The sequence below is a fragment of the Odocoileus virginianus genome, chromosome 21 (assembly GCF_023699985.2).
Source record: "Odocoileus virginianus isolate 20LAN1187 ecotype Illinois chromosome 21, Ovbor_1.2, whole genome shotgun sequence".
Taxonomy (NCBI): domain Eukaryota; kingdom Metazoa; phylum Chordata; class Mammalia; order Artiodactyla; family Cervidae; genus Odocoileus; species Odocoileus virginianus.
In genome coordinates this window covers 50039270-50064480 of record NC_069694.1, presented here as the reverse complement: position 1 = coordinate 50064480, position 25211 = coordinate 50039270, and the positions used below count along the sequence as shown (strand labels likewise).

The following is a 25211-nucleotide window of genomic DNA, read 5'->3' as shown; positions in this document are numbered from 1 at the left end:
ACAAGATTATTAACTCATTAACTACACAGATAGTACAGCCCAGATTTAGTCTGTAGGGCTGATATGTATAAATGCTGGATATTATATTTGTTCAGGGCCCTAACAAATCCTAAGTGTCTAATGGGTTTTCTTTATCATTCAATATTCTTAGTGTTCTATTCTATTTAGGCCTCACATTTAGTGTTTATGGCTTGGTGGTAAAACTAAAATAGACAGTATCTATTTTAATTATTCAATCTGCTTAACTACCAAGAGCAAATTGTGCCTTGGGTCTTGATAATACAGTGATAAGCAGACCTGAAAGAGAGTTTCCAAATTCAGGCAGGAAGAAAAAATCTTCCTCAAGGAAGTCTTTTGCAAAATTCAGGAAACAGGGTATAGGCAATCCATCCATTTTGGTCACACTGACTATCTATATAAATAACTACATAATATCTACTTGCCAGTTGATCCTGCACAAATGTCACAAAATAACTTTAATCACTATGTCAATTCACACAAACATTTAGAATATAACAAGAATGTATTCAATGTTCTATATGTTGTAAAGGGTGACAGAAAGTCTTATTTCACAAATGCTACTATCAGTGAATCCCAGGATATTAATGCCACACTTGGATCTATGACTATTCTAAAATTACAGAAGTCTAACCAAGTAAAAACTGATATACAGCACTCCAAATTTCCTTTCAGTTCAGTTGCTCAGTCATGTCCGAGTCTTTGCAACCCCATGAACCGCAGTACGTCAGGCCTCCCTGTCCATCACCAACTCCCAGAGTCCACCCAAACCCAAGTCCATCAAGTTGGTGATGCCATCCAATCATCTCATCCTCTGTGGTCCCCTTCTCCTCCTGCCCTCAATCTTTCCCAGCATTAGGGTCTTTTCAAATGAGTCAGCTCATTGCATCAAGTGGCCAAAGTATTGGAGTTTCAGCTTCATCATCAGTCCTTCCAATGAAAACCCAAGACTGATCTCCTTTAGGGTGGACTGGTTGGACCTCCTTGCAGTCCAAGGGACTCTCAAGAGTCTTCTCCAACACCACAGTTCAAAAGCATCAATTCTTCAGTGTTCAGCTTTCTTTATAGTCCAACTCTCACATCCATACATGACTACTGGAAAAACCAGAGCCTTGACTAGATGGACCTTTGTCGGCAAAGTAATGTCTCTGCTTTTTAATATGCTGTCTAGGTTGGTCATAACTTTCCTTCCAAGGAGTAAGCATCTTTTAATTTCATGGCTGCACTCACCATCTGCAGTGATTTTGGAGCCCAGAAAAATAAAGTCAGCCACTGTTTCCCCATCTATTTGCCATGAAGTGATGGGACTGGATGCCACGATCATAGTTTTCTGAATGTTGAGCTTTAAGCCAACTTTTTCACTCTTCTCTTTCACTTTCATCAAGAGGCTCTTTAGTTCTTCTTCACTTCCTGCCATAAGGGTGGTGTCATCTGCATATCTGAGGTTATTGATATAATCTCCCAGCAATTTTGATTCCAGCTTGTGCTTCCTCCAGCCCAGCATTTCTCATGATGTACTCTGCATATAAGTTAAATAAGCAGGGTGACAATATACACCCTTGACGTACTCCTTTTCCTATTTGGAACCAGTCTGTTGTTCCATGTCCAGTTCTAACTGCTGCCTCCTCACCTGCACACAAGTTTCTCAAGAGGCAGGTCAGGTGGTCTGGTATTCCCATCTCTTTCAGAATTTTCCACAGTTTATTGTGATCCACACAGTCAAAGGCTTTGGCATAGTCAATAAAGCAGACATAGATGTTTTTCTGGAGATCTCTTGCTTTTTTGATGATCCAGCGGATGTTGGCAATTTGATCTTTGGTTCCTCTGTCTTTTCTAAAACCAGCTTGAACATCTGCACATTCACGGTTCACGTATTGCTGAAGCCTGTCTTGGAGAATTTTGATCATTACTTTACTAGTGTGTGAGATGAGTGCAATTGTGTGGTAGTTTGAGCACTCCTTGGCATTGCCTTTCTTTGAGACTGGATTAAAAATTGACCTTTTCCAGTCCCGTGGCCACTGCTGAGTTTTTCAAATTTGCTGGCATATTTAGTGCAGCACTTTCACAGCGTCATCTTTCAGGATTTAAATAGCTCATCTGGAATTCCATCACCTCCACTAGCTTTGTTCGTAGTGATACTTCCTAAGGCCCACTTGACTTCACATTCCAGGATATCTGGCTCTAGGTGAGTGATCATACCATCATGATTATCTGGGTCATGAAGATCTTTTTTGTACAGTTCTTCTGTGTATTCTTGCCACCTCTTCTTAATATCTGCTGCTTCTGTTAGGTCCCTACCATTTCTGTCCTTTTTTGTGCCCATCTTTGTATGAAATGTTCCCTTGGTATCTCTAATTTTCTTGAAGAGATCTCTAGTCTTTCCCATTCTGTTGTTTTCCTCTATTTCTTTGCATTGATTGCTGAAGAAGGCTTTCTTATCGCTCCTTGCTATTTCCTTTATGCCTAGGCAAATTTCCTTTATGCCTAGCCAATTATCAGACTTTTCCAAGGTCCATTAACCTCTCTACCTAGAAACTGTTAAGAATTGTGAAAGGTCTGAGATCCTACTTGAAAGCTAACAAGTTAGCCTGCTACAGGTTGATGGATGTTGGTAGAAGATATGAAACTCCTGGGTCCAAGACAAAGAACTTTATTCCGCATGGCACAGCAAGCAGCATGGACATCAACATACTTGTGTCAGTTTCCCTTACTCTCAATTTTCACAGAGGTTCAAACGCATACCTGCACACTCAATGGGTTATGCACAGGAGAGGAACTCTAAGTGTCAGAATCCTGAATCTTTTATAAAAGACAATAAGCATATCTGTACTTTGCTCCACAAGGAGTCATTATCTTTAGTATACTGGATAATAAGCAAGTCTGATCTTTGCTCCGCTATATTCTAGGGCTGTATGCTATACCAACATCTTGGAAAAAATAATCTGAACAAAGAAAACCAGTGCAAAATGTACGGAAGTGTAAGAAACCAACAGAAATTCTCTCTTCAACAGAAATTTTTTTTAAAAATACAGATGAGGCGATAAATGCCAAATTGTTCTTTGTGACTGTCTAAATTTAAGTGGAAATTGAACAAGGCTTCCTGCAAATTTTCTACATACATGTCTGTGCAATGAGGTTTAACCGTTATCTTAGTTGTAAACATTTGGAAGATTTTACGCATTATTTGTAGTTTTGCCAATATTACTATAGCACACAGTAAGGAGCAATGGTTTGAAAGTCAGCACATCTGGGTTTCCATCAGCCTGCTGTCATCAACTGACATGACTCACAGCAAATCATATAATTCACCTGGACCTTAGTTCCCACATCTCTGAGTATATGTGCATTCTCTTACTTTTCTCCTAGATAATTCTCTACTTCTTTTTTAATGCTACAAGTCCTTGAATCTAGGAACCTACATTTTAAAGGACAAAAATATGCCTCAAAGAGAATCTAATTGCAGATTAAATAGCCAGTGATTCAGTGTCAAACAGAACGTGGTGTGGCTGTCTTCGTTTTCAATTTCCTTTTTTTTTTTTTTCTAATGGAAAACAGAGACATCGAAAAACACATGAGACTACAGAACCTAACTTTTCTCAAGGTCAACAAATGAAGCCAGAAATAATGAGGGAAAACAGAAATGCTGACAGTTATAATACAAATTATTTAGATCTGTAAAACAAATCTGGCACTCATAAATATGCCGTGGAGTCTTACCCACCAGTCTGGAGAAAAATAAAATGTCTACGAGGCTAGAAACTTTCGTCGCTTTCCCCCTCTCTCTGTTCAGTTTCTCATACCCAGTAAGTAAAATCTTCTGTTTCTACTTTGGAAATCTATCTTATGTATTCTTATTTATTCCCTTCTGCTCCTGTCACCACTGTACCACCATTTTTCTTTTCATACCTGAACTATTTAAATCAACAGAATTTGCTACCTCATTACCTTCAAGTTTTCTCCTTCAATCTGACCTGCAGACTGTTGTACTTCTGTTGTTCATAAAACATTTTTTCTAGTCTTCATCATCCTCAGAATAAAGTTCAAACACCCTCAATTATTACTCAAATTCATCAATATATTTCTGTCTTCAAGTGTTTTATTCAATGGTTTATTTTAAAGGAGATAGATATATCACAATACAATGTTTTCAAATTTTTCTTAAGAAAATGTTATCAGATCTTTTAGAATGAGCGTCCATGAACTGCATCAGTGAGGTGGGTCTGTGAATAATTCCCAGTTAAAAAAATACCTATTTTTCTTTTCTTCTTTCTCCCTAAAATCTACCCACCTCAAGTCCCAAACTGATCATGGAGCTTTTTCTAACAGCAAAGTACATTAAACTTTCTTTCTCTCAAGATCACTGTGCTACTTCAGTGTATTAATCACACAAGCTAGTTAGCTGTTTGATATATAACTATCTTTTATGCCCAACTAAATGCCTTGCAAGGTTGAATAAAAAAAAACCATGGATGAACTTGGAAAAACTCCCCACACCACCACTTACCCTTTTATAGATATCTTTTTATCCTGAGTGAAAGGCACTTGATATTTTTTATTCCCTCTACAGAGTCAAAGCAGTAAGAATAGTAGAAAAGCCTATTTATATATATAAAAGGTGGATGTCAGACCCTAATTTATAAAAAGGATTGGGTTCCCAAGTATGAACATATTTGGTCCCAGAAAATATATGTGACCTGATGGATAACCCACAAAACCCTTTGCATTCCCCCAAATGGTTTTTCAGTTACATCCAAACTGCTGTTTTAAACACGTTTTAAACATGAAGATGGAACATGTTCATCTTCCACAGGAAAATTAATTTTATTTTCCAATAGAGATGCCAAAATGCACTTCCTCATCATGGTAGCCTGAGCAGGCAAACAGGGGGAAATGGAGAGAGGGAGGTCATTAGGTGGAAAAGAATCAAGCAATTTACTCATTTTCTACATTTCTCCAAAAAGGCTGTCAATACTCCTTCAGCAAACATTATTGTACACCTGCTAAGTGCTGGGGTCTGTTCTCCATTCTAGAGATGCAAAGATAATTAAAAAATGTTTCTTGCCTTCAAGGGTACATACAAAGGTGCTTTCTTCTCACTGAAACTCTGTTCCCACCTTCACTATAAATTAGGAAGGTTAAAACCACCTCCAGGAGGTGCCTTTGTATTGGTCACAGTTTCTTTTCATCAGTATTTTCTTTTCAATAATGCTGGTCACTCAGCAGACAGTGCATATTTCTTGATCAACTGAATAGACAGCAGATAAATCAAGACTACTTAGTTATTATAAGTTTAACTGAAAAACTCCATCTGGTTATAAGCTACATAAAAATACAAATAGACAGTGGAGATTCTTCTTTTTTGGTCTATCTAGAGAACATCTGTGACATACGTAAAATTAATCTTGATTTCCCCTCAGTATCATTTCATTCTCAAATTCACCCATCTTTAAGGCTTTCCTGTTCCAACATTCAACCTGGATCCTCCCTTGAATTCAGAGCCTCTTCCTCTAGAAATTTTTTGGTTATTCCCAGCAAATTTACTTATTCCATTCTACCGGCTAATTTGACATGACAGCATACTGACAGAAAAAAAACGAAGCAAGCAGGAAAACAGATTGGCCTCAGCAAGCAAGAAAATAGATCTACACACTGGATTCTACCAGGAGGTTCAACGAGGAAGTCAAGACACACTCTCATTCCTTGGATGACTCAATCAGTCATCCAAGATGTTTACCACATCTTGGTAAATGTAGGGGACAATGTAGGGGAGAGATTAAGGCATATGACTGCTGGAGACTGTCAACATAGCGGTCAATGCCAGTAACCGCTGGCAGTTAGATTGTCCCTACAAGGCTGTCTGTCTTAGACCCTATACACCTAAAACAAATGGAAAACACCCACTTAATTTGCTTTTTACCATAAAGAGTCACATACTCGGCTAGGCTGCAGGATACTATTAAATGAGAGCAGTCGTGAAGATGACAACTTCCACTTGATCCAACTTGAAATCGAATTCACAGACTTCTTTTTCAAATTGTCAGTAGCTATTACTAGGGAAAGAAATCTCTCCTCTCCAAAAATATAATAAAGGCATATGATAATAACACAAAGTTCACATTTGATGTGGAGTTTTGTTTGACTGTTTTTTAAAGTATTTCTCTATTTTCTAAGGTTTAGTTCCCTAGAGAGCACTTTTTCCCCCCTGCCATCCATTATTCACCTTGAGTTTTTGGTCTGCTGTATACTATAAGCAGGGCTTCCCAGATGTCACAGCAGTAAAGAATCTGCCTGCCAATGAAGGAGACACGAGACAGCAGGTTTGATCCCTGGGTTGGGAAGATCCCCTGGGGGAGGGAATGGCAACCCACTCCAGTACTCTTGCCTGGAGAATTCCATGGACAGGGGAGCCTGGAGGGCTATAGTTCATGGGGCCACAAAGAGTCAGACATGACTGAGCATGCACACATCACACACAGGATAAGCAGTCAAGACTCAAGAATCTCATTCCTGGATCAACCACTAATTATATTATGATGGTTGGCAAGTTACTTTACCTGAAGCTCAGTGCCTTTATTTCTAAAATAAGAAAGTCAAACTATACGTATGATTTCCAGGGTTGTTCTACAGGCTTGTAACCCTGGGAAGACACTCAATCATTCTCACCTCATGTAATACAAGACTGTGATGTATCCTGCATCACACTGGTGGCCACATGGTATTCCTTGCATGATTATTTACCATGTTTCTTAAGTCCAGATGATAACTGGTTTTTCAAACACCAGAAAGAGGCTGTTTCATATTTCTCAAGTAAAATGACCCACGTGGGCAAAAAGAGCAGCATTTGTTTTTCCACCAGGGTGCAGATGCTTCTGCTAATGGAAGCTCTTTTGTAGTATAGTGAATGTCAACTGGACCCTCTTCCAAAACTCACTCTAAAATTTGATTCTTCTGGGAGGAACTCATTGCTTTCCTGGGTAAGAAAAGAATATTTCACCTGTCTGATAGCAGATATTTTCAGAAAAGATATATCGATTAAGTGTTTAAGTGAGTATTCTAACTCAGCTTAGGAATACTATCCTATCAGAAAGAAAACACTATGGGGTGGCTATACTAAACTGATTCTTAAGTCTTTCACTGGTAGCACTGACTTTGGAAAACAGAAGCAGCTACCTTTGAAAACACCTTACAGACATGTTACAGCCTTCCCTCATTGCTCAGTGGAAGATTTGGGAACCACACAAACATCTCTCCATCTATTTCCAGAATCTCAATACCAAAATTACCAGATTGCGAAATTAATAATCTATACTCTCAGTGAATCCCTTTGGGAAAACAGTTAAAAGGTGAATACTGTGTGTTAACACTTATAGGTGGAATCTGAAAAATAAAACAGAAACAGACTCACAGATATAGAGAACAAATTTGTGGATACCACTGCAGAGAGGGAAGGAGAGAGGAGGAGACAAGACGGGGTAGGGGATTAAGAGATACAAACTACTATGTATAAAACAGGGAAGCAACAAGGATATATTATGCAGCATTTGGAAACATAGCCATGAGTTTGTAAAAAATTTAAAGGGAGTTTATAAAAATATTGAACCACTATGCTGTACTACACCTAAAACTAGCACAATATTGTAAATTGAATATAATGCAATTAAAAAATTAAACTTACAAATGATCGAAAATGAGTAAGTGTAAAGGCAAGAATGAAGAATAACTGGCAATAGAAAAAGGACTCAGAGAAAGAAAGATTGATTTGTCACTGCTCTTGAATCCCTCTTATGCCCCACTGAGAAAATGGAGTTCAGTTGCCCAGTGAGAAACCAAATTGGTATCATAGCACATGGCATTCACAAGGTGACATCACCTAGATTATTGCCCTTGGTCTAACACCAGAACCCTCTATGAAGAAGTTCTCCTTGATTCTCTCATTTTACACGGGAGGAGACTTGTAGCTCAAAGAGGTTGCTGCTGCTGCTGCTGCTAAGTCACTTCAGTCGTGTCCGACTCTGTGCGACCCCACAGACGGCAGCCCACCAGGCTCCCCCATCCCTGGGATTCTCCAGGCAAGGACACTGGAGTGGGTTGCCATTTCCTTCTCCAAAGCGTTAAAGTGAAAAGTGAAAGTGAAGTCGCTCAGTTGTGTCCGACTCAGCGACCCCGTGGACTGCAGCCCACCAGGCTCCTCCATCCACGGGATTTTCCAGGCAAGAGTACTAAGTACCAGCCAAAGCAAACCCCAGTTAGTGGCAGAGACGCGCTGCAACTCAGGTCCTCCAGTTCACATTTCCACTCTTTCATATTCCTTATATTTAGCCCATGCCCTTGACTTTCCATACAGTTTGTGCCCCTGGTCTGGGACAAATCCATGGGACAACAGGTTTTCTAAATGTAGAAGCCAACTGGAATTATAGAAAAAAATAAGAGATGGATTCAAAACATTCCTCATGTGTTTCTCCCTCCCCAAACCACAGTTGCACATGTTTTTCAAATAGTGTGTGTAGCCAGAGCAGTACAGTAAATAGAACTGTTAATTAGAGTCAAGATAATGCTTTGATTCCTGTGTAAGGGCATTAACATCTCTGCCATGGATATTTGGGATGCTTTGGCTTGAGAAGCTCTTTATTTCTAAAGCACTCTATTGGACTCATAGAGGGATTACACTACAATTTGATCACACAGTAATTACATCAAATGGGACTACCTCAAAACCTGCTATGCTTGAGTAAATATGAAGGTTTTGTTTAAGGGAAGACAAAAAAAAAAAGAAAAGAAGGAAGAACGCATACGGTTTACTGCAGTTCTCACATACCCTTGCATTTGAGATTAAGGATCTCACTGTTTTATTCATCATGTGTTCTACATTTACAAAATAATAGGAGGAAGGATGTTCAGATGGGATTTCCCAATTCCTCTTTAATGAGAGGCTTCTCCTAGCTACCTCCCGCTGAGCCCTGCAGTCACATCTGTCCTACTCTGATAACAAAAGAACAAAAGAACAAACCACTGGTCCATTTAAGGATTCATCAGTGATAACACCAAGTCACCTAATCAAACCAGAATACCAGAAATTAGAAATAAGTAAGGGTTGGGGGAGACGAAATAATATCTTTATTTTTAATTATATTTCCATGATTGAATAAACCTCATTTTAAGTGGCTCCTCTCCCCCAGGAAGAAGTTTTAAGTCAAACCATTCCAGCTTACTAATAAGCAAGAGATCTGCCCATCTGCCCATTATTCTCCAACAGTCCCCAGGGCACCCTCCCTCTCCTTAAATGAATAAACCTAAGGCAAGATGTATGACTACTGCACAGAGATGAGTATCTCCCAAAAAAAAGATAAAAGAAAGAGAAATTTTCAGGCAATTAAGAAATTAATTATAAAATGTAAGTTTCTCTAATGCATCTCATAGGAGTCTCAAAAATAACATTGCATAGCTCTGCCTTTCATTTATTTAAATTAAAACATCATTTATTTCAGAGTTTTTGGCAAACTTCAAATTATAGTCTCAGGAATGGTAGACAAGACAATTCAAGTCATCTGCCAAGTATTTTTCAAGTACGTAAATATCTCAAATTTTCAGGAAAAACAACCATTCATTATTTCAGTCAAGATTTCCAGGATGGTAATTTCACTATTTTCCTTGTCTCCTCTAATAGTTATCAATCTGATAGTCATCAAAATGTCTTTTTGCCTTCACTGAACCTCTTTTCCTTCCATTTCAATTTAAAAAAATAATCAACCTCCCTCTTACTTAAAAAATTCTTTCCTGTACTTAAAAGCATCTATTTAAGTAATTTTAAAGCTCATTTGTTATTTTTTTAATTTTCTGGACTGAACCATCCTGATTTCTTAAATATGTACTCACGTATGACCTTCTTTTTCTTTCTTTTATATCGTTTGGGTTACTTTTCCGCAGTCTTCAGTTCTACCTTTTCAGTTCTTAAAGTACATTCACTTTTCAAGAACACAGAATTAACAAAAACCACAATCATCATGGGACAGACATTTTTAAATAATGGCATTGCATTATTAATATTCAACTTATACCAGATTTTCCCTCTAGTCTTTTCCTTCTTTTCTCTTGCTGAGTCAAATAATGTGTTTAAATTACAAAAAGCACCATACTTCTCTGCATGTAAAACAACTTGAACTTTACTTCTATCCTTTGGGGTCTTGCCTTGCATCAAGTACAAGATTTGCATCAAGTACAAATCTGACAAATTCCAGATTCTTTTCTCTAGGTCCTCTCTAAAGACACTAAAGCAAATGGCCCCAAACTCATTCCAGTTGCTTGATATTCCGTAAGAAAGGAAACGAGCTACCAAGAACCATGTAGGTTCTTGCTTCAAGGTCACTCTTCTGCACAACAGTCAGCCTGGCTGGAGACAACTACTTTGTTTAGGAAGCTATCATGCGTACTCAGTCACTAATTTGTGTCCAACTCTGCAACCCCATGGACTGTAGCCTGCCAGGTTCCTCTGTCCATGGGATTTTCTGGGCAAGAATACTGGAGCAGGTTTCCATTCCCTTCTTCAGGGGATCTTCCTGACCCAGGGATCAAACCCGCAGTTCCTGTGCCTCCTGCATTGGCAGGATTCTTTATTCCTGAGTCACCTATCAAGTGATGTCAAATACAAGACTTTCCATCCTCTAGATGGTTGGCCCTTCCTTTAAGTTATCGGGTTGTTTTTACTACAATATAAAGAATGTACTTTTTCTTCTGATCTTATTTTAGTTCCACAGATGAAATACATGCTTTATTTTCCATAATGCCAGTCTATTAGACATTATTTTTAATATATATTTTTATTCTAAATAACAAATAGAATTATTTTTCATTGAAAAAATATACTTTAGTAGCAGCTAAATTAAAAAGTAAACCAGATTTTACACTAAATTTCAAATTTTTGAAATTTTTACACCAATTTCAAATAGAACAATGAGAAAACCATGTAAAATTGTGTAAATATTAATTGATGAGGTATGTGCATTTTGTTATTTCTCTCCCTTATAAATTTAAGAACAAGTCAACAGACATCCCTATAACCCTACCTCTTTAACCTGTCTCCTTACTCACCGGGTACTCGCACTGTCAAGATAAGGACGTCATTCTGAAGCATGGGGTACAGAGAACAGGCACAGGCAAGATGAGAAGGCGCACAGCTGAGGCCCCACCTGTGGGTGCATCATTCTGAACAGGAAACTCCACTTTGCTGGGTCTCAGAGGGCCTCACTAATCACTGTGGTCTCTTAAGTGCTAAAGGTCCATTTTTTAAGGGAAATGTCTGCCATATTTATCTGTAGTACCTTCTGCCAAATCCCCAAATCCTCATATATAATAAAAGTCCTTTCTTTACCCAGAGATAAGCCTACACACCTATGGACACCTTACCTTTGACAAAGGAGGGAAGAATATACCATGGAAAAAAGAAAGTCTCTTCAATAAGTGGTGCTGGAGAAAAAGCTGGACAGCTACATGTAAAAGGATGAAATTAGAACACTTCCTAACATCATATATAAAAATAAACTCAAAATGTGTTAAAGACCTAAATGTAGGACCAGAAACTATAAAACTCTTAGAGGAAAACATAGGTAAAACACTCTTTGACATAAATCACAGCAAGATCTTCTATGACCCACCTCCTAGATTAATGACAATAAAAACAAAAAAAAATTTTTAGTGGGACCTAATTAAACTTATACACAGTGAAGGAAACTGTACAAAGGTGAAAAGACAACCCTCAGAATGAGAGAAAATAATTGCAAATGAAACTGACAAAGGATTAATCTCCAAAATATATAAGCAGCTCATGCAGCTCAATGCTAGAAAAACAAACAACCCAATCAAAAAGTGGGCAAAAGATCTAACTAAGCAAGCATTTCTCTAATGAAGACATACAGACGGCTAATAAAGACATGAAAAGATGCTCAACATTGCTCATTATCAGAGAAATGTGAATCAGAACTATTAATACAATGAGGTATCATCTCACCCTGGTTAGAATGGCCATCATCAAAAAGTCTACAAACAATAAATGCTGGAGAGGGTGTGAAGAAAAGGCAACCCTCTTCTACTGTTGATGGGAATGTAAATTGATACAGCCACTATGGAGAACAGTGTGGAGATTCCTTAAAAAACTAGGAATAAAACTACCATATGACCCAACAATCCCATAACTGGGCATATAGCCTGAGGAAACCATAATTGAAAACGAGCCTCTTGATGAGAGTGAAAGAGGAGAGTGAAAAAGCTGGCTTAAAGCTCAACATTCAGAAAACTAAGCTCATGGCATCCAGTCCCATCACTTCATGGCAAATAGGTGGGGAAAGTGTGGAAACAGTGACAGACTCTATCTTCTTGAGCTCCAAAATCACTGTGGATGGTGACTGCAGCCATGAAATTAAAAGATGCTTCCTCCTTGGAAGAAAGCAAAAAAAGTCCTTGATTTAGAATAATTTTGTTTTCTTAAAATATTATTTGTCTAGGAATTAATTCCTAGGAATCAATATAATTTACTCTTATTATAGGTTAATAGTGCTTATAGTTTTCCCAGCTACTCTGAATCCAGGTTTCCACTTTAATCATCTGCATTTATTCAGTTGTGGGGCTTCCCTGGTGGCCTAATGGCTAAGACTCCATGCTCCTAATACAGGGGGTCTGGGTTCAATCCCTGGTCAGAGAATAGATCCCACATGTTGCAACTAAGAGTTTGCATGTTGCAAATTAAGATCCATTGTGCCACAACTAAACCTGGCATAGCCAAGTAAATAAATAAGTATTTTTAAAAATATGTATTAAATTAATTCAATTGTGTTGATACAAGGTATGATCAAGCTTTCAGAAGCTGAAATGCACTAAAAAAAAAAACACTGAGCAACACATCATGCCAAGATATTAATTTATATTAATACAGAGTACTTGAGTTGATTGTTTACTTCAATCCTCTTCCTAAGGAGACTACATATATTAGGTTTACATAAAGCAAAATGCAATGGAAGTAGATGGCCTTTAAAGTTTCTCCTGCAACCTTCGAGTTAGCAAAACATTTTCTCCATCATGGAAACAATCTCCCAAATAGAATGAGTAGACTGCACAAGCATTGTTCTGATCACTTACTCTAGGTTTCTTATTCTGAAACCAGATGAAAGCAAACATATTATCTTGGTAGTACAATCTTGAATTCAGAATTAAGCACCTAAGTAAAAACTGAACAAAAAGTCCCTTTAACTTTTGGATTGTGGTAAAAAAAAAAATCTCCAGCCTTCCTTCAAACCTCTAAACATAATTGATTATTCCTCCTTTGTTCTACTGCAGCCTTTGACATGTCTGTCTATTCCACTACTTATACACTGTCCTGCAATTATTTGTTAATGTGTTAATGTTACTTCCTGACTACAGAGCAAACACATGTAGTTGCTTTGACGTTATAATTGACTTTAGTATAGTGCCTGGCATACTGTAGATGCTTAATACATCTGTTTGTTGGATGAGTGAGAGCTAACAAATGTTCTCTGCATTTTCTGAATTGCTGTGTCTGACTGGTGTCGAGGACAGTGTTACCCGCCTTTCCCTCTGTTCAGAACCTTCCCCTGCATTTGGTTCCCTCCTGTGCTCCTTCAGGCCTGACTTCCTCTGAGAAACCTCTATCCTGTTAGATTGGTTGCTTGCTCACTCTGGGCGCTCACGGTATGGCACCTGCCACTCTATTGCAGTCATGTAACTGACCATGTCCCCTGCTAGACACACAAAAATATATTCAAATTGTTTATCATCACCATTAGGGCATAATCCACAAAGGTGCTAAATAAATGCTAGTTGGATGGATAACTATCAGTCACCTTTTTTTTCTTTTTAAATTTTCTGGCTGCACTAAAGCAGCTTGTGAGATCTTAGTTCCCCACTCAGGGACTAAACCTATGCCCTCACCAGTGAAAGTGTGAAGTCCTAACCACTGGATTGCCAGGCAATTCCCCAGTCACCTGTTTTAATACCTTTACCAGAAGAGAAGAAATAAATTTGAAGTAAGTTAATTTCAAATTTGAAACAAATAAATGGTTTGCCTGGAGGAATGCACATTTTTACACCATCACATTTATGTTATTTTTAACATCCACAAAACTCTGTTACATTACACAACAACACAATAGTGTATTAGAACCAAGGAAATCAATCATTTCATCCAAAGTCACCACTTCAAGATAAAGCCACTAGTCTCCCCTCCTCTATACAAGCTTTATTTATATGTGTTTTAGGGAATTTCAACAAAAAAGACAGATTTCTATTTCTATGCATTGCCTACATACCATACAACACAGGATTTATGTTTAATTTCCACAAATAGGCTAACAGGAACTTTCAAATTCGTGAAAACAGAACTGTGTTGTACTATTCAGTACTCCAAATTTTATTAATTATCTCATGCAGAAGCTAGCAAGAAATTTTATGTTTCAACTATGTACACCCAGAGAGGGGTTCACATAAGTCACCAGGCACGCTAGTCAAAAGAGGTCACTTACTTTCCAATATACCAGTGACAATGAAGAGAGTGTATCACCACCCAGCTTCAAGCGAGCACAGGTACTCCCCATTTCCAACACATTGTCTTCCCTGAAACCAATGGATTCCGCAACTCTCCCCTCGTCTCTCTTCTCTTCGTATCCAGACTCCTGAGAAAGTGGCATATTTCTGGAGCTTCCAATTTCTCACCGCTAACTCCAGTAACCTTCTCCAACCTGGCTTCCATCCCAGCTCATGCAAAGGGCCACTCTTTCCAAGGTTTCCAATAACCTCCTCTTAGCCAAATCAAATTGCTTCTTCCCTGGACTAATCTCTTGATGTCTTCACTCCCAAAAGCCGATCAGCACAGTCCACTGTTATGAATAACTGCTTTCTCCCCGATTCACCATTGTCCTGTAGTTCCAGCCATACTCCAGCTATTTGTCCTTTTCCTCTTCATCCTGTTACATCTTTTCTAACCAGATTCTAACATAGGTTCCACAGTTTATTGCTTGGGCCCTTTCTTAAAAATGGCTTCCCTCATAACTAAAAGTGTTCTTTGCTCACTAAAAGTACCTTTATAGGTCAAATTCCCCCATAAAAATTCAACCCAAGAACAGTTCTGATTAAATATTTTTGTCAGTTGCTGATCCACAGTAGCAATGCTTTTTATATAGTTAAAGAATAGATAGCTCCTGCCCTCAAAGAACTTAGCACAGAGACCTCTAGCACTAGCTGGGTATGCCTTCATTGTGTGACCTCATTAGGTTTAGTTTGGTCTACACAGCTTTGTTTTTGTTAGAGGTCACTTTAAAAAGTCAGGAGATTTTGTATCAAAATTCCAATTTCTTAATTCTTTTGAAAACTCAGATCTAGACACATTGAGCTCCCAATCCTCCATGACAACAATAAGTAGAGCTAAATTGCAACAGTTCCCTTCAGATAGGGCATTTGCTTCCCACATACCAGGTCCCAAGTGTCAGCTGCCATATATCACAGCACTTGTGTTGGTGGGCCAGTTGCCCTTAAGAAATTTATCTCATCCTTTGTGGCTATTAAATGTCAAAGTGCAAAATGATCAAGAAACAATGAAATGCTTCTTATGCCCATCCAGCTTCATTTGTTTATTTAACATGTTTGTTCCTATTTTAATTTATATTCCTGATCTCCTAATTTTATAAATTAGGACATTAACATACATAAAGATGAAATAACCTGCGTAAGTTCAACTATGGGCTTCCCTCGTAGCTCAGTCAGTAAAGAGTCTGCCTGCAAGGCAGGAGACCCGGGTTTGATTCCTGGGTCGGGAAGATCCCCTGGAGAAGGAAATGGCAACCCACTCCTGTATTCTGGCCTGGAGAATCCCACGGAGCCTGGTGGGCTACAGTCTACGGGGTCACAAGAGTTGGACACAACTGAGTGACTAAGCGCACAGCACATACACACAAGTTCAACTACGCATCGTTTCTCACTATTGAAGTCACACCGCTATCAGTTATACACCCATATCTCCACATCTCAGAAAAACTCTTTCTCCCAGAAAATAATTCCTGATCCCTCCATCAGAGTGAGACGCCACCCATCCCCCCAACCCCATAGGTCCCCTTAACAATTTATATTTACAGATTTCACAGAGAAGGAAGCACTCATTAACCATTCCCAAGAGCCGAAGAAAGAATGAACAGAGCTAATTACAATTGCGCAAGGAGATGGCTACATTCATTTTGAAAGAATGTGGGTGTGACTAAAAAGAAGCTTTAGAAAGTGTCACAGAGATTAATTTTTAGCAATGCTTTGAATAGAAGAAAATGGCAGCCCACTCCAGTATTCTTGCCTGGAGAATCCCATGGACGGAGGTGTCTCGTGGGCTATAGTCCACGGGGGTCGCAAAGAGTCAGACATGACTGACCGACTTCATTTGCACTTTCACTTTTCTGAATAGAAGAAACATTATGTTATCAGGAGTTTGGATATTATCCATAAAGGCTCAAAGAAAAGAGAAATTCACATTTGTTTGAACAAAATGAAGAATACAACTGGAGATGGGCCTGTCAGGTAAAACATGTGTGAAGGAGGTCGCAGGAGTGAAGTGATGTATAAAAATACCCAAGGAGGGACTTCCCTGGCGGTCCAGTGGTTAAAACTTTTCCTTCCAGTTTATGGGGTGCGGGTGTAATCCCTGGTCAGAGAGCTGAGCCCACAGGCCTTGAGGCAAAAAAATAAAATAACAGAAAAAGGAAGTATTATTGTAACAAATTCAACAAAGTAAATGGTCCACATAGAAAAAAAAAAAATCTAAGGAAAACAATGACACAATGACCAGGGAGACTCTCCTAGTCCACATGCACAGACTTCCTCGCTCTTCCATCACGAGCCTCACATTACCGGTGCATGTGGAGACGGATGACCAGTGGAGACTTCACAGAGGCAACCACTCTAGACATGCTGCCTTGTTGGGAAAAAAAATGCAATGTGATTAGGGTGGCACCTGAAGACTGATGCTGGCTATTATGTTTAGGATAAATTGGGGAAGACAGCAGAAAAAGAGCAAAAGAAAAGAAGCAGAAAAGAGCTGGAGAGATATTGAGGGGTACTTTGAACAAGGACTGAGACTATAATAGGAATTAGGAGGGAAAAGATGACTTTCAGAATTTTAGTTTTAGAATAAAAATGAAATAACATTCCAGAGTTATAAATCAATTGTATGTTTAAAAAAAAAGGTACAAAACTAACATAAAATATTACTTTCTAAAAGTTGACACAAGTATATTAACTATCAACATAAGGATAAGGGGCTGATTGGGTAATCTCTGTACCTTACTTTTAAATTTGACGTGAACTTAGAACTGCTTTTAGATAATAGTTTGGACCAACACAACATTGTAAAGCAATTATTCTCCAGTTAAAAATAAATTTTAAGAAATAGTTTGGGGACTTTCCTGGTGGTCCAGTGGTTAAAACTCCACACTTTCTGTGGAGATTTCTTAAAAAGCTGGAAATAGAACTGCCATATGACCCAGCAATCCCACTTCTGGGCATACACACCAAGGAAACCAGATCTGAAAGAGACACATGCACCCCAATGTTCATCGCAGCACTGTTTATAATAGCCAGGACATGGAAGCAACCTAGATGCCCATCAGCAGATGAATGGATGAGGAAGCTGTGGTACATATACACCATGGAATATTACTCAGCCATTAAAAAGAATACATTTGAATCAGTTCTAATGAGATGGATGAAACTGGAGCCCATTATACAGAGCGAAGTAAGCCAGAAAGATAAAGACCATTACAGTATACTAACACATATATATGGAATTTAGAAAGATGGTAATAATAACCCTATATGCAAAACAGAAAAAGAGACTCAGATGTATAGAATAGACTTGTGGACTCTGGGAGAAAGCGAGGGTGGGATGTTTCAAGAGAACAGCATTGAAACATGTATATTATCTAGGGTGAAACAGATCACCAGCCCAGGCTGGGTACATGAGACAAGTGCTCGGGCCTGGTGCACTGGGAAGACCCAGAGGGATCGGGTGAAGAGGGAGGTGGGAGGGGGGACCGGGATGGGGAATACATGTAAATCCATGGCTAATTCATTTCAGTGTATGACAAAAACCACTGCAATGATGTAAAGTAATTAGCCTCCAACTAATAAAAATAAATGGAAAAAAAAAAAAAAACTCCACACTTTCACTGCTGGAGGCTTGGGTTCCATCTCTGGTTGGGGAACTAAAGACGCTGCATGCTGCATGGTATAATCAAAATAAATAAATAGTTTCTTCTTCTTTTTTAAAATAAAGAAATTCCCTTTAGTTTGAAATGTAAAAGAAAGTACATGCTGGAAAATATTAACCTTTAACATTTTGAATAATCCATTCTTCATACTTTTTACTATTATCACAGGGACTGAAATTTTGTGACTAACAAATAGTTAGAACCAATAACATAAATCGTACTAGCTTCCAGTCTCAAACAATCACTTACACATGGCATTCCCTGTGTGTTCCTTGTAAGGCTGGGAAACGGAGGTGTATTTAAATTTGCATTATGTCCTCAGGGTCATTAGTCTACAAACTCTGTTTCTCACAAAGACACAGAGAATTGTTTGTCCTGGCGACCTTCACAGCATCTTGCCGGTCACAGGTCAGGTGATTACTGCTGTAGTTACAGAACTTCTGGCAGAGACACTCTGCAGCAGTATTCCTTAAAGTGTTTTGGATTATTTTTTTTTTTACTTTTACTGTTTGTTTGTTTTTGTAGATAAAAGAAATTTTCTGCATCCTTTTAAGAGTGCTATCTTCACGTGACAAATTAACAAAATAAATAAGTAGGAGAAAAAAATTTTAATGGGTGAAAAGAAATCTGGTATCCTAAAATTGAACAACAGACTATCTCACCTGTGTCTCTGAGAGAATGCCTAGTGTGTTTGTAATCCTTAAATTAAACCAATGAACAGATACTGTTCATTACTAAGCCCGGCTTCTGCAGCAGCAGCAGATGCTCTTTGAGTAAATATAGAATTTTCTGCTGTTAATAAGTTAAAGAATTCCTTTATATGTATCCTTCTGAGTTTCTATTCTCATTTCCTGGTCTCCAGGCTTGATATATGTTCTGCTTTAATGGACTAGAATATATGTAAAGTTACTAAAATAAGAGGCTAAATATTTTAAATTCCATGAAGGAAGGAATTTTGTTGGTTTCCTTCACTGTTTGCCTTTCAAAATTATCTTCTCATGAAGGAACTCACTGATTTTACTCCAATTATTATTAACCACCTACTAAGTACCAGGAACTGATCTAGATGCTGGGGATATAACAATGAACAAAACAAAGACCCCAACTCATGAAGCTTGAATAACAGAGCAAAGAGACAGAAAACAAACAAATGAAGAAGGAACGTGGCCAGTGGTGAGAGGAAGACAACACAGGGTGAGGTATTAAGAATGTGGTGAGGGTGGAGAGGTTTTAGACGAGGTTCAGACACAGTGACTCTGAGAAGGTGGCTTTTGTTCAAAGACCTGAATGGGGTGTGGGAACCAGCCGCTAGCACATCTTTCTTTATGGGCATTCCAAGTAGCAGATTCGAACATGCCTGCAGGGAGAACTTGAAGAGGACAACGAAGGTCTAGGTGGGCGAACTGAAGGGTAGGAGGCAGACAGTGATGGGGCTGAGGTGGCCAGGGCCACTCATGGAGAGCCTGACTCCTGCTGGGTTAGACCGCTGTTGTGGAACCTGTGAAATGAGATGGGGATTTAAAGAGAAAGAACAGTGTTTTAAGCTTTGATCTGAATTCACTCTGCTCTTTGCTCCATATTCTTGGACTGACTCACTCCTCATTTCCTATCCCACCCATACTTTAAACCATTTTTGAACAATAGACACTACCTGGAGCTATGCACAGATTTTTTTTAAAAACTCAATCCTAACATGTATTACTTTCATAAAAATTCAAATAATGGAAGGAGAAGTCATCTCTTTTGCTATAGCTTCGTTGTATTGATTATGCTAACCTCTTGAAATTTAGCAACACGGCTCCTGTCGGGATAGAAGAAAGCATAATGATAAAAATTCGGCTAATTTTTCAGGACTCATCATCACTGCATCGCCCAATGAAAGGTGCAATGAAGTCTCTGCTAAAAATAGGCCACTCCCTGAACCCCCTCAAGTTTAAGTGAAATAGTGTCAGACACACTGACACAAGTAGCAACCTTACTTTTACATTTTAAAATTTTTCTATCATGGTTAGGCCTAAATGAATGATATAACCCCAAAATTCATTTCATATAGATGGGGAAACAGTGGAAACAGTGACAGACTTTATTTTGGGGGCTCCAAATCACTGCAGATGGTAACTGCAGCCATGAAATTAAAAGATGCTTGCTTCTTGGAACAAAAGTTATGACCAACCTAGACAGCATATTAAAAAGCAGAGACATTACTTTGCCAACAAAGGTCCATCTGGTCAAGGCTATGGTTTTTCCAGCAGTCATGTATGGATGTGAGAGTTGGACTGTAAAGAAAGCTGAGCACTGAAGAATTGATACTTTTGAACTGTGGTGTTGGAGAAGACTCTTGAGAGTCCCTTGGACTGCATGGAGATCCAACCAGTCCACCCTAAAGAAAATCAATTCTGAATATTCATTGGAAGAACTGATGCTGAAGCTGAAACTCCAATACTTGGGCCACTTGATGCGAAGAACTGGCTCACTGGAAAAGACCCTGATGCTGGGAAAGATTGAAGGTGGGAGGAGAAGAGGATGACAGAGGATTAGACAGTTGGATGGTATCACCAATTCAATGGATGTGAGTTTGAGTAGACTCCCGGGAGTTAGTGATGGACAGGGAGGCCTGGTGTGCTGTGGTTCATGGGGTCACAAAGAGTCGGACATGACTGAGCGACTGAACTGAACTGAACTGAAAATTCATTCACATAAAGACAGCGCCTCCTGGCAGGGAATGGTCAAGTGCCTGCAGGATGTAACCAGGATTCTAGGCCTCCCCAAAACTGGAAAAACTCTGAACCAGTCTGAGTCACTGTGAAAAATGATGAATTTGTCGTCAAGCCCCTTCCAGTTGGAAAATGATGTTATCTTGGAACTGATTATCAAACACAATATGGGTTAGGAATGTCCAATTTAAGGATGAGGAATTAGAATAGATTTTAATAAAAATAATGCTTTTTCTCTTAAACTTTAGTTTGCAAGCTGGTAAAACATGCATTTCATAAATGACAGGAGCAATGTTGCTGAACTTGCCCAAACACACAGATCAGTTAATTTATATGTGTTATTAATACATATGATCAATAGCATCACATGGAAAAATTGATGATCTATCCTAGTTTTCCTTCCCAGTAGGGGAAAAACACATACAAACTCATCCATGTACATACACATATATTCTCTGTAAAAGCAACCTTGTTAAAAAAAAAAAAGAAAAAAGCAACCTTGCTGGAGGCCCTGATCAAAGAATCCCAAAGTTTTTACCTATTAATATAAAATTACCCAAACTTGGGGAAAACTTCTAAGTTCTAAAAGATTGGGAAAAGGAGGAAATAAAAGAAAGAAATCCAGACCATTGACTTCAAAGTGGGAAGCTTAGCATTACATTGTTTAAACATAACTTGTTATTAATATTTTAAAACATAGTTAATTCTTACAACAGTTTTATCTAAGTGTCTTTTCTTTCCCTTTATGTTCCAAGCTCCTCAAAAGCCATGGCTCAAATTACCTTATATATATTTATATGTAATACAGCTTCAACAGTCACATGGGGAGAGAGGCTGTCATAAATACACAATACTATGTCCCAGTCAATGAGTTATAAACAGTTACATATATTTCAGAAAGGCATCTCCTTAAAAAGACGGCAAAGTTATTTCTCAAGATAATGTTTCTTGACATTTAAAAAATCATACAAAATAGATTAAATGAGATCTAATCCAGTAAGGGTAAATAAAAAATGTCCATAGAACTCATCTCCCTCTCCTCCAAAATCCAGGCTGAATTTTGTTCCTGACTCTACCACGAATATGTCTTCTCAGCTCAGGATCCATCGCCAAGGCTCTCTATATCACCCCTTCCCAGGCCTTTGGAAAGCCTTTTTAACACAAAACTGAAATTAATATTTATATTTAAAGTTCCTTTTAAAAAATAAAAGAAATGAAGCATCACACTGGGTATTAAGTTACTTAAATGAGAGCAGTACTTGCTATTTTCAGAATTAAAACAAGGCCTTGTACCATGTAGGTTACATGCCCTGCAAGTTTTGCACCCCTAAAAGAAAACCTTCTTTCAGTTCTGTGAGTTTCTTTTTAATTAATTCCTTTATTTTGAGACTCCTGAACTTCAGATAATATATTGGAAGAATTCTTACTTAAAGCTGGCTTGAAAAAGAAAAATCAAGAACAGAAAATGAGAGGATCCTGGATTCAACACAGGAGTTAAGTTGTCAGTCATTTTGAATAACTTGGTCTCAACTGGGTCATTAGAGAATCATGAAATAAAATTTACAAGTGTTTTCAATGCTAGTTTTCAGTCAGGTTTGACTGAATCATATGGGTGACCTAATAATTAATGGAGTATTTTATTTTAGTTATTTTTTTAATGAAGTATTTTAATAAAAATCTGTGACGTTGAACAAGCTGTCTCACTGAAGCTAACATCAGCAAGAGGATGAGGAAATTTCTGCTATCCCAAATGGCCTGGGATACCAAGAATGGTTTTATAAAAAAATGTTTGGTCTCCATTACAGGCAGAGACCTATTCTGAATGTTTCTAAAGAGCTATTGAAATTCAGTGATGAGTCTATATCAGGTGGAACAGCAGTGATGTGTTTTTTCGATTGTGATTGCCTTAGGAAGTGGATTCACATCGTGTGTACTAGAACATTTTTTGAAAATGTAGTTTTAAGAACAAAAGGACAGGAAAACAGTAGAAAAAACCCGATAGACTTCTGTCTGATACTAAATTGCATCGCAATGTTCTCTTCCTCTTTTGAATAATAATAATTATCACTTACCTAGTGCTTTATTGTTTACAAAGTTTATTCATATTATTTCCCTTGATTTTCTCAAGACCCTAAAGAGGTAGGTAGATTTATACCAGTAACATAAGGGAGCATTTGAAAATGCAAACACTTGCTTCTCTCTTTTCTCTGGGACTCCTCCTTAATCCTTTTAGGTTTTTACCTCCAAAATGCCACCTTTTTCTGTGAGACCGTCTCTGGTGACCCTACCTAAAATTATAAGTCATCCCACATGTTTCACGGCTTTTTCTTTTTTCTCTTTCTTCTTTGCACTTATCACTCCAATGTATATTTTCTTTTTAAAAAAACTCTTCATTCCCCTTCCCTATTAGGACACAGGCCTCTAAGACCCTGCCTTTTCTGTCTGAGTTGTTCGTGGCTACATCTCGGGCATCTGGAGGAGGAATCTAACAGGTAACAGGGGTTTAGCACATACTCTTTAAATGAATAGAGTCAGCTTCCTTCTCTGTACTTGTTTCTTCCTCTGTAAAATGTTGCAATAGCTCCTATTATTTAAGGTTGTTAAGGTGATTAAACCTTGTTAAGTCCTATAAGGCACTTAGCACAGCACCTAGAATGTAATAAGCATAGAGTCAATAGAAATCATTACTTTCATTTTTCAGGTAAGCAAACTGAGATTTGAAGAATTTCAACGACTTTGCTAAATCACACAGCAAGTATTTAGTGGTGTCTGATCAGGATCTGGTTTGACTTCCATTTCAGTATCTTTTTTAAATGTATAGAAATTATACAATACCGTAAATGTCACCTTCTGTACAACAGACCTATTGAAAAGTGCTTTGGAATAAAATACCTAATAAAAATAACTACCATTTATTCGTGTTTACATGAGCCAGACATTTTCCCTTACATAAATCATTTCTGACAATACTCATTAAAGACTCTATGAGACCAATTCTATTATTATCCTCATGCTATTGATAAAACATAGAGGTACAGTTGAGCAACATGCTCTCTGTATTAAGTAACTTGACAGAGGTCCCAGTGTTACAAAGCAGATCTGGGGTCTGCTGTGAGGTCTTTCAACTCCAGAGCCCCTAACTACCCCACCGCATCCCCTGCCAGCCCCGCCCCAGCTTGCCATTGCTCCCCACACTCTCCCTGCAGAGATCTTACAGAGGTTCACCCGAAGGTGACTACATATAGGGTCTTCTGGTTGTGAGTAACCCGTGGGAGAACAGAACAGTCCTGTGCGACCAGAAACCCCTGAAACATCTTACCCTGAGGATCTGGTAGAATAACGGGAATGCACAAGGAGAAGTGTTGTGCTCAAAGAGTACAGGGCTCTCTGAATTCTTTCTTTGTGTATAAAAGCTTCTATTCACTGGGACTTAAGAGAAAAAAAAAATCCCCTTTACTCTCTGTGCTTTGAAGGGTTTACATCATTTCTTCTCACATTCCAATAATTCAGCAGAAACAGCTGTTCTGCCATCATGGGCAAGAAGCCATAAACTGCATTCCAAAGAAAGTGTTCCATTCTGTCATTATTTATTAATTAATGCTATAGCTCCTGCCTTATAGTAAATGAATATGTCAAAAAGAGTAAAAAGGGAGAAAAGTTACATATTTTCTCTGTTTCCCTAACCCAAAGAAACATCTAATTTTATATCCCTATCTTCTAAATGAACTGCTATATTATTCTCTCCATTTTTCTAATAAATTCATTAAGAATCCTTCCTTGTCTTTTGCTACAATACAGACCAGAAATATTTTATCATTAAAGCTGTTTCATAAGTAAAAGTGAAAAAGACTTCTTTGTCTCAGGGTGCCAAAAAAATACAAAGAAGAAAATTTCAAGACAGTGAAAATGGGAAATGTCTTGCATATAAATTTTTTAAATGATAAACATTCAAAACAGAACAATTCTACACAGCTAGCACAATCTTATCACTGAAAGCCTAACCAGTTACCAGATGTTCCAAATCACAGGAGGACCAGTGTATCCTTAATGCAACTAACAAGATCTAATCTTTGAAGTTTGTTCTTTATCTACACAATTGCATCTATATATTTATTACATGATAGAGAATACCTGACTAATCTATATTTAGTTCAGAAATAAAATCTATAGCATAAATATATCCAGTTGTATTTAGCAATATATTCACTATTTTTCTGGATTTTTATGGTCA

At 38.1% G+C, this 25211-nt stretch overlaps 1 protein-coding gene across 2 annotated transcripts in view; it reads right to left on the bottom strand.

The window, feature by feature from the left end:
* The window catches only part of ANK2 (ankyrin 2), a 687657-nt gene that overhangs the window by 361892 nt on the left and 300554 nt on the right, over positions 1–25211 (bottom strand). The gene's annotated exons all lie outside the window — the stretch shown is intronic.